The sequence below is a fragment of the Leptonychotes weddellii genome, chromosome 13 (genome assembly GCF_054177405.1).
Source record: "Leptonychotes weddellii isolate Sample4059 chromosome 13, ASM5417740v2, whole genome shotgun sequence".
In the NCBI taxonomy this organism is placed as follows: domain Eukaryota; kingdom Metazoa; phylum Chordata; class Mammalia; order Carnivora; family Phocidae; genus Leptonychotes; species Leptonychotes weddellii.
Genome location: NC_138381.1, coordinates 9,090,567 through 9,101,438, shown reverse-complemented (window position 1 = coordinate 9,101,438; position 10,872 = coordinate 9,090,567). Strand labels below are relative to the sequence as shown.

General features: G+C 34.7%; 1 pseudogene; it reads right to left on the bottom strand.

Annotated features, from left to right (window-relative positions):
- Positions 1 to 235: 235 nt before the first annotated feature.
- LOC102727251 (large ribosomal subunit protein uL6 pseudogene) lies at positions 236 to 2,018 on the bottom strand (annotated as a pseudogene).
- Between the last annotated feature and the right edge of the window lie 8,854 nt (positions 2,019 to 10,872).

The window sequence follows — 10,872 nt, the reverse complement described above, 5'->3', positions numbered from 1 at the left end:
GTATTAGTCTTTTATCAATGATATAGTAACTTATATTCTCACTTTCCATTTTTTTTGTCTATTGTTTTGGTGGTTTTGCTATGCAATTATTTTTTTTAGTTGTATGCAGTTAAATATATCACATTTTTATTTTATTATATATGAATTCCAGTAGATTAAGAAGGCAGATGCAATAGCAGTTTATTTGTTTATATATATATATATATATATATATATATATATATATATATATAAATTTTAAGAAAAAGCCCCAAATCAATACAGTTTTAATTGCATCTTTGAAATATCACAAATAAGTCTGCAAAATCATCCAGTCGTCTTGTGTTTTTCTGTAGCTGGGCAACTTAGATCTTATTCATCAGCCTGTGAACTGTTCCTTTTCCAGAAACATACACCATTTGAAAATTTTCTGATATCCCTGGTTTTAACTGTTGTGACTTACTGAATCAAAGCAGCTGAGTTTGATACAAATTCAAGATCATTTCCTTCAAGAATTAACTCATCTTTCTGGGCTTGAGACGTTGGACAAGCAATAGGTGGCCTCATCCGAGCCCTGCAGATATATTTTTCACCCAACAAATTTCAGATTTCAGCAAAAGAACCATTCTCCTGAATAACAAGGTTGATGGGGAAGTGAGCATAGACAGACTCATCTTGTAACAGAAGCCCAGTGTAACACCCTTGACCATGTTCTGTACATGACTGCAGATCCTGTGGACAGTAGTCAGCTCTTTTCTATTTCCCACCATTTGTCAATTCAGAGCCTCTTCTTTTTCTTTCCAAAGAGACTGAGTTCTACACTGTGATTGACGTCCCTCTCGAGGGTTGCTCTGGGGCCCTTCACAATAACAGCGCGTCCCTTCAGAGTGATGTTGACATTTTCCGGAATGTCGACAGTCTGATTGCTGAGAATGGTCTTCGTTCTCACAAAAGATGTGGCAAAAGGCAATAGCATTTTTGATGGTTTTCATCCCTTCTTGAATATATGTTTCCATCTGTTTCATTGACTTTCAACCTGAAGTACATCCTTTAGCATTTCTCGTAGCTCAAATGAGTTGGAGAGCACTTTCTCCAGTTTTGTTTATGATACAATATCTTTACTTCTTTTTTCCTGAGACAACTGTTTCTTTTTTCTGAGGCAACCCTCAGGCTAGAAGTGGTTTATAGAATTCTGGGTTGACAATTTGGGTTTTTTGTTTTTGTGTGTCTTTTTTGTTTTTGTTTTCATTCATCACTAAAGATGTTGCTCCAATATCTTCTAAAATTCATTATTTTTGAAGCCATGAATCCTTTGAAATATTGTTCCATTGATATGCAGTGTAATTTTCCTCTCACTGCCTTTAGATGTTATCTTTATCTTCGATTTACTTTGTTTTGACTATGGTGGGTCTAGTCATAGTTTTCTTCCTTTTTAACCTGCTTGAGGTTTCCTGAAGTCATTGAATAAAAATTAAACTGACAATAAATTTGAGAAAATTTCAGTGATTATTTTTATAGTATCTTTTCAGTCCTATTTTTCCTTTTTTTCCCTCTGGGACTCCAAATATGAGTATGTCATTGCCCTCAAATATTACTAATGTTCTGTTCAGTTTTTTAATCATTTCTATGTATCTGTCTTCAGGTTCACATCTTTTTGCTGTTCTCATTCTGCTATAACAATACCAGACAATTTTGTTTGGTCTTTTTAAATTTCAAATATTGCTTTTTTTTTTAGTTTTATTTGTTAATTAAAATTTTCTATTTTTCAGTTATTGCAGAATAATTATTCTTTATGTCACAAAGCATGATTATAATAGCTGGTCTAAAATCCTCGGGGGTCTCAGAGCCTCTGGGTGGCTCAGTTAGTTAAGTGGTAAACTCTTGATTTCAGCTCAGGTCATGATCTAAGGGTTGTGAGATCTAGCCCTCATTGGGCTTCGCGCTCAGTGGGGAGTCGGCTTGTCTCCCTCTTCCTCTGCTCCTCCCCCGGCTCCCACACATGCTCTCGCTCTGTTTCTCTCTCTCAAATAAATAAATAAATCTCTAAAATCCTGGTCTCCCAATTCCAAAATCTGGATCTTCTCATCGTCAATCTCATATAATCATCTTTAGTGCTGAATATAGCTTCCATCTCCGTTATTTCTTCCTGTATTAAGAATTTTAGATTGTATCCTGGACTTTGCAAAAATCATTTTGTGGGAATCTGGATTCTGTTATTTTACCCCAAAGAAGCTTTCTGTTTTGTTTGTTTTTAGTAGGTAATTACCTTGATTGTTCTCAGATTTAAAGTCAAACTTTTGAGTAGCCGGCCAACTTTGTTCAGCGACTGTGTCTTCCTGTATACAAGTAAGACTCTGTCCTTAGCATTTGTGTTTAGATTTGGCCAGATAGTTGGGCAGAGTTGTGCCCCAATCTCTTACACTCCCCTTTCCCAGTTTCCTCGTTCACTTTCCAGTGAAGTTTTCTCTCGTAGCGGCCACGTGCAGTACATGTGAGACCTGCCATCTCGGCTAGAAGTGGTGAGAACAACCAAGTCCCCAGGGCCATTCCCTCTTCCAATGAGGAATTTCTTTGAAAGTTCTGCTACCTTTGAATCATTTTTCAGTGTCTTCCAGTGGTAGTGTGCTTGTTTACTTACCATTTTTTATAGTTTCTCTGGAGTTTATAGCTGCTATCTGTAAATGGGTTGATAAAACCAGAGCTTACTTGGCTTTTAGGAGAAGTGAATTCAAGCATGTATATCCAGGATAAAGACAAGATTTCAAAGTAATCACATCACCCTAACTAGAAGAGATTTATCCTAATGCTCTCTCACATATTTCTTTTCTCCAAGCTTTCATTGACTTTTTAATAATTTACACTTTGTGTTATTTTCTCCCCCCAGATTTACTGAAGTATGACTGAGATTGGGTAATACGGACATTTTAACAATATTAATTCTCCCAATCCATGAACATGATAAATCTTACCATTTATGTATGTCTCCTTCGATTTCTTTCATAAGTGTTCTCTAGTTTTCAGTGTATGGATCTTTCACCTCCTTGGTTAAATTTATTCCTAAGTATTTTACTATTTTCAATGCTATTGTGAGGGGATCATTTTCTTTATTTCTTTTTTCAGAAATTTCATTGTTAGTGTATAGAAATGCAACAGATTTTTGTATGTTGATTTTATATCCTGCAACTTTACTGAATTCATTGATTATTTCCAACAGTTTTTACTGGAGTCTTTAAGGTTTTCTATATGTAAAATCATGTCATCTACAAAGAGAGACAGTTTTACTCCTTCCTTTCACTTCTTATTTTTGCCTGATTGCTTCTGACTAATACTATGATAAATAGGAATGGTGAGAGTGGGCACTCTTTGTCTTGTTCCTGCTCTTAGAAGTAAAGCTCTCAGTCTTTCACCATGGAGTATGATGTTAGCTGTGGGCTTGTCATATACACTTTATTATGTTGATGTACATTCTTTCCATACCCAATTTGTTCAGTTTTTATGGAAAAGAAATGGAATTTTGTCAAAGGCTGTTTCTGTTTCTATTGAAATAATCATGTGATTTTCATTCATTCCATCAATGTGGCATATCAATTTATTGATTTTTGCATATTTGACCATCCCTGTATCCCAAGGATGAATCCAATTGATCATGGTGTGTGATCCTTTTAATATGCTGTTGAATTAATTTGCTAGTATTTTGTTGAGAATTTTTACATCTATATTCAGGATATTGACCTATAATTTTCTTTTCTAACAGTGTCCTTATCTGACTTTGGTATCAGGGTTAGGCTGGTTTGTAAAATGAGTTTGGGAGTGTTCCCTCCTCTTCCGTTTTTTGGAAGAGTTTGAGAAGGACTGGTGTTAATTCTTTAAATGTTTGATGGAATTCACCAGTGAAACCATCTGGTTTCAGGCTTTTCTTTATTAGGAGTTTTTTTTTAATTACTAATTCAACCTTCTTACTTATTATTGGTATATTCAGAGTTTACATTTCCTCATGAAGTAGGTTGTATATTTTTAGAAATATATTTCTTTTTTTTTTAAAGATTTTATTTATTTATCTGAGACAATGAGATAGAGAGAGCATGAGAGGGGGGAGGGTCAGAGGGAGAAGCAGACTCCCTGCTGAGCAGGGAGCCCGATGCGGGACTCGATCCCGGGACTCCAGGATCATGACCTGAGCTGAAGGCAGTCGCTTAACCAACTGAGCCACCCAGGTGCCCTGAAATATATCTATTTCTTTTAGGTTGATCAATTCGTTGGTATATTGTTTAGAGTAGTGTCTCATAATCTTTTGTATTTCTGTGGCATCGATTGTGATTTCTCTTTCATATCTGCCTTTATTTGAATCCTCTCTTTTTTCTTGGTAAGTTTAGCTAAAGTTGTTGAATTTTGCCTTTCAAAGACAGTATTAGTATTAGTATATTAGTAACAACATTGTTAATCTTTTCTATTGTTTCCTATTCTCTCACTTATTTCTATACAAAACTTTATTATTTTCTTCCATCTACTATATTTGGGCTTAATTTGTTCTTCTTTTTCTAGTTCCTTGAGAATATTAGGCTGTTTACTTGAGATCTTTTTTTTTTCTTAATGCAGTCATTTATAGCTATAATCCTTTCTCTTACAACTGCTTTTGATGCATCTATTAAGTTTTTGTATGTTGTGTTCCATTTCAGTTGTCTCAAGATATATTTTTATACCCTTTCTTAAATTTCTTCTTTGGTCAATTGGTATTTCAGTATTGTGTTGTTTAATTTCCATGTATTTGTAAATTTTCCAGCTTTCCTCCTGTTATTGATTTCTATTGAAATCAATAGGTGGGCAGAGTCACTGGCTGGTACTACTACAAACAGGAATGCAGTCCACCATGATCTGAATACTGGTTTCTCTTAAGTCCCTGTCTTCTGTGTCTTTCCCTGATTCCCATTTATTGAGCCCCACAGATTCTTCAGTGATCTCTATGAGGAAAGACCTAAGTGAGCCTCCTGAGCAGCAGCTCACAATGTGGGTAAGCTGGATATGTATCTTGGGCTCTCTTTTCCCAGCAGACAACCTACAGGCCTTGGGGGCCCCACTTGGTGTGGCAATGTGCCAGCCTTGGGGATGGTGATGCAGTCAGAATGTAGCCTCTCCTCTTACACACTTGTAATGCTTTTCTTCTCAGTCTCTGGAGTCCAGAGAGGTGCTGCAGCTTCTTCTCCAGGTTCTGATAGATTCATAATGGTATCTTGTCTACAAATCATTGCTAGTTGTTCTTCTTATGAGAAGGACTGGAGTCAGGAATGACTCGTGTCACCATCTGCCTTGAGGACTGATGGATGATGCACTGTGGTAGACATTGTGGACACAAATCTGAGTAATGGTCGTCTTGTCCTAGGCAGCCTGTTGCCTCAACACTGTCCCGCATAAGAAGGAGCTGAATTTCCTGAAGGACAAGCTGGAGGCAGAGCCAGAACACCTTGTTTTGGTATTACAGCTGCCACCAAAGGCTACCATAGTCCTTCATGAACTTTAGCACAAAACCAGTATCATTCAATTAAAAAAAAATGAGTAATTGTATTGCTAGTTGCAGAAGTTCAATCAGACTCCTGTTCATATTTGAAAGTAAGTTACCTACAACAATGCCTTATAAAATAATATTTCAATGACTATGAGAGATATCATAATTACAATAGCAAGTAACCTAGGTTCATCTTTACTGAAAAACTTGGGCAAAATAATATTTGATCAGTAATGATCTGGGCTCAGGAGGGGATGTATACATCATGAATCCTCTAAATTATTCAATTTGGAAGTTACTCTATCATTTCTATGAAAGATAATAAAGAACTAGGAACAAAAATGGCAAGTTAATGATGAGACCTGGGATTTATCCTCTTTTTGTGTTAATTGTCCCAGTTCTTTACTGAAAGTGAGAGAATAAATACCAAGGATGCTTGTGTGCTGTTTGAATAGGATTGAGTCTCCATGCTAAATGGTCCCTATAAACTGCAGAGTACATATCATTAGCATATCAAAAATCTTCCAAATTGTTTGGGAGATTTTTTTTTTTCCTTTATTGCAGGTTTTCTCCAGAAGGGGCTAGTAAGGAGTGTATCCTGGGATATGAGTTTTATTTCAAGGTTATTGAAGAACCAGAGGAGTGCAGTCAAATGGAAAATGATGAATAATATCCAGAGGGCACTGCTAGCAAGATAATCCCATAGTTTCAAGACACTTGAAAAATGATGATAAGGAAATATTTTAAATCTAGTTTGTTGCTAGTGAGAATAAAAATATATTTTGACAGACAACCAACTCTTATCCAAGTTTAATTATAAATTGTAGATTTGTAACCTTCCAATTCACAATGAATACTTATCATTTTGCAGTAATTAATGCTCATGTTCAGGAGATATTTAGTCTTTAAAACACAGATTTGTTGCCTAAAATAAAATAAAATAATTTAAGACTGTTTAGGATATTCGTGTATTTTTGTTTAATAGTGAGTATTTGGGTCATTTTCAGCATGTTTTTACATACCAATTTTACAAATGACAATGTACCATTTGGAAAGATCACCTATGTAACTTAGGTATTATTTTTTGTATAGCCAGACTAGGTGATTGCAAAGATTCCTTCCAACTCTAAAATTATTTCTTTCCAGTTGAACATTATTATTTACTGTTGTCTAGAAATTAAAAACTCCCAACCTGATAAAGTAGCTTTAAGATACACTAACTCATAAATATACACAAAATAATAATTGAAAATGTGAATAAACATGTACTCATCAACCAACTAAAGAAAAAAACATTATTTTACTTTATCTTTGGAGACCCCTGTGTAGCTCTGAGAAAGTTACCCTTACATTCAGTGTCTAAGACTCAGCCAGAGGGCGCCTGGGTGGCTCAGTTGGTTAAGCGACTGCCTTCGGCTCAGGTCATGATCCTGGAGTCCCGGGATCGAGTTCTGCATCGGGCTCCCTGCTCAGCAGGGAGTCTGCTTCTCCCTCTGACCCTCCCCCCTCTCATGTGCTCTCTCTCTCCTCTCATCCTCTCTCTCAAATAAATAAATAAAATCTTTAAAAAAAAAAAAAAGACTCAGCCAGAAAACTGCATGTTTACCCTTTTGATGAATGACAAGATAGATGTCATGCCTACAACTGAATTGAGAAAATTAGAGAGAGAGAGAGAGAGAAGTACAGGAAAGAAAACCATGGGAGAGCAGGGCCAAATTCTGCATATAAACTCTGGCCAAATTTCTGGCAGATCCAGAAACTAGGATGGTACATACAGAGTTTGGGCACACCAGATAAGGCCAAAAGAACTGAAGGCATATTTCAGCAGTAATTGACAACAGGGAGGCAGAATTTGTGATTTCAGTTTAATCAAGATAACCTTTTAAAATAAAGGTTTAAATACCAGTGTGAATTTAATCCTAGAATAGGAGGTAAAATATATCTGAAAAATCAGTGGACAAAATTTCTCTCCATTTGATGAAAGGCATACATTTACAGATTTAAGAAGTTCATCAATGTCAAGCAGAATAAATACAAAGAAAATAGCCCACAAGCAAATCATAATAAACTGACAATCGAGCTGAAAGAAAAATTTCAAAGTAGAGATTTAAAATGAACACTTTAAAAGTACATGGGGGCAATGATATGAATGACTGATGACCTTTCATCAAAATCAATAGAAACCAGAAGATGCATTTCAAAATTTCTTTCAAAATATCTTCCAAAAATGAAAGGAAAGTGACAATATATTCCAGGGAGAGAGAGAAAGAAGGCGAGAATGCTTTCTCAGCAGCTTTGTACTAGAAGAAGTTTTAAGAAGTCCTTCAGGCTGAAGGGAATGGTCAGGATAGACATTTTCTGAGCAAACTTGACAAAATTGACAATTATAAAATATTTCACCTAACAATATCAGCATAGTCATTCTTTCCAAGTGCACAAAGTATGATTAATAAGATAGACCATATTCTAGCCTTGAAATGATACCAAGCATCTTATCTACCCACAATGAAATATTTTATAATAAAAGAAGTAAAAGAAACCTCTAAATATTTGAAAACTAAATGCACACTTCTAACTATCCTATGATTAGATAATAAGTAATAATGAAAGAATAAACAATTCTAATCATTTACTCTATAATCATTACTATAATCATTTACTTCTAGCCATGTCTGGTTCTGCTGCAATGTACCCCTCTTAAAAGCAGGAGTGACATAAAATACCAAGAATTAAAAAGTGTCTCTGAGGAGAATTCACCACCATCACATTCATTGTCCTCACCACCTGGTCTAAGACGAAAGCTAGGACGCTAGGAGAATCCTACCTTAAGAACAGAATACGAAATAATAAATCAGGAGTGACATGGTTGACAATGATATTTTTGATCTATTTCTTTTTCATTCACAATACCTTAAAACAACAGCCACCCAGTTCATTTTCAAAGTTTGGTGCTGACTACTTACTCTGCTTACTACTGACCATTAGACAGGCTAGGAATTGGGTTGGGTTGTTCTCTGGTCATTTTATTTTTTTAGCTGTTTCCTGGAATGATCTGGATGATGTCCTTATGAATCTTTCATTTTACCTGGTCATATTTGTCATTTCATAAATGGTCATTAAAGGAAAAGAGGAAGAAAAAGGAAAAAAAGGAAAAAAAAGAAATATGCTCCTATTTCTATAAATTATAAAAAGAAAACTTCATAAAATAAGTCTAGTTAAGCTTTAAATTATGTCCTCTGAAATATGTTTTAAATTAATGAGGTAGATTTATTTGGAATTTAATTTGAGCTGGAGGTGTTGAATGAAAGGCTATTCACATCTTTTAGGCTTTTAATAACTATTGCCATTTATTATTCATGAAAATTCTGTGAATAGCAGCAGTATGTAAAAGCACTTATTTTATTTAAAAAAATAAAGTCATCTATTTTTAAAATAATTTATTGTTCCGGGGCAAAAGTCTAATTTCAAGGTGTTTTCATAATTTTGAGATTGAACAGTTATTCATTTGCCTAATAGCCATTTTAACTCATTTTCTAAAATTTGTATTTAATCCTCTGAGAATACTATTTTGGGTGGGGAATACTTTGATATGTTTTTCTTTAAGTTTTCAATTAGTTTCTTCCATTATTTTAAAACAATTATTCTAATAACATCACAAGCATAAGGAAAAATAAAAACACTCATCTGAAATTTCAATACCCAAAGATAACTACTGCTACATTTGACCCATAATAATCCAGAAGTACGTGTATAAAACATGACTGTATAAATAGATAATTCAGATATAGATGGATATAAACATTAGATTGAATAATTTGAAATTACTGGTATTTAATTATTGTTGACCTATTAAAATGACCATTTGACATAATTCACTCTAATATATAGATACAAATTTATCCAATATTAAAATAAGATTATTTTATAGTTGTTTCTCACAATTAATAAAAAATTATCACAAGGATTTTTCTAGCAAGCTACTATATATCTTCATTGATTTTTCTTCCCCCTTTAGGAAGTTTCAATGTCTTGATGTGATAAAGGACACTTGCAATGAATATCCTTATATATACATCTTTCATGTTTCCTTTTTTGTTTTCCTATGGAATAAGATGCTTGAAATGGGAATTCTGGGTCAAAAGGCAACATGTGATGGTGAAAGAGAGGATCTTTAAAAAATCTGGCATACAACTAACTTGCTTTTAATAAAGAATATATACTGGTATTTCCAAAGCTGTAGCTGATAATTTACTTTTTGCTATATCCACCAAAGTGGGTGTTCTTTTTCTTGCTCTATAAACTAAGAAATATTGATTTCTTCTTAATCTGAATTTATGTAATTAATAATGGCATTAATGGTGTTAATATTTCTTGGTGAGTTGTATTTTTTGGCTTTCTGAGTTGCTCTTTATCCAGGCAGAAGATGCATTCTATTCCCATACTGCATAAGTCAAGAAATAAACAAAAGAAACACAGTTTGAATGTAACCGTAGTGTTAACATAAATTGGTGCTTATTTGCTTAAGACAAGGTAACTTCTGTGGGTTGAGAAAAGTAAGTCCCTCACCTATGGTTTGGGACACCAAACTAGTCACTATGATGAATGCTGATTTCTTTATTGAAGGACCCAGGGTATTTGTGAAAACGCAGTGAACTATACCAATCCTTTTTGAAAACTTGGAAGTAGAGAGACATTGATATTGGTTCAGCATGACCTCAAAAATTACTGTGTGTGCAGAAAAGGAGAAGAAAATACCAGAAATCAGATTACCACGAGAGGGGATTTTAGGCTGGTGAATCAGGCTCAACAGAAATGCCTGGTACTTTTTTTTTTTTTTTTTCAGCGTTGGGGAGGGATGGATGGGTGGTTTCTGCACGATAGGTACCTAACGTAGGCAGCTTTTCTAGACCCAATAACAATGGTTCAGGAGGTTGTGCTTTTCAGTAGGTTGTGCTGATAATATAATTAAGAAAAAAAGAGAGAGAGTGAAAGCTAAAATGAATTGGACTTTTGTGCATGGATCAGCAATATGAACTGCACAAAAAAAGTATAAGCATGCAATTCTAGCCCCTGTAGACAAGTCATTTGTTGAGTTGAGCAGGACCAGTCATCTATAATGACGCTTTATACCAGTGAGAAGCAGAGAAAGTTTTGGCCACACAGGATTATAGCTTTCTTCATTTTACGTTTGGAATTAGTCCTGAAACCTTTTGATTAAATCCCAAGGAACTTTAAGACATTTTTTCCTGTATTTCTTCCCCCACTCGCCCCCCACTATTTAGTAGTGGGAGAATAGTCCTTAAGGAGAAATAATTTGAAGCTTAAACTATGAATTGTAAAATAAAAGGAAAGTAACCGTATTTGTACTTGGAATTGGTGAAACAGATTATCTG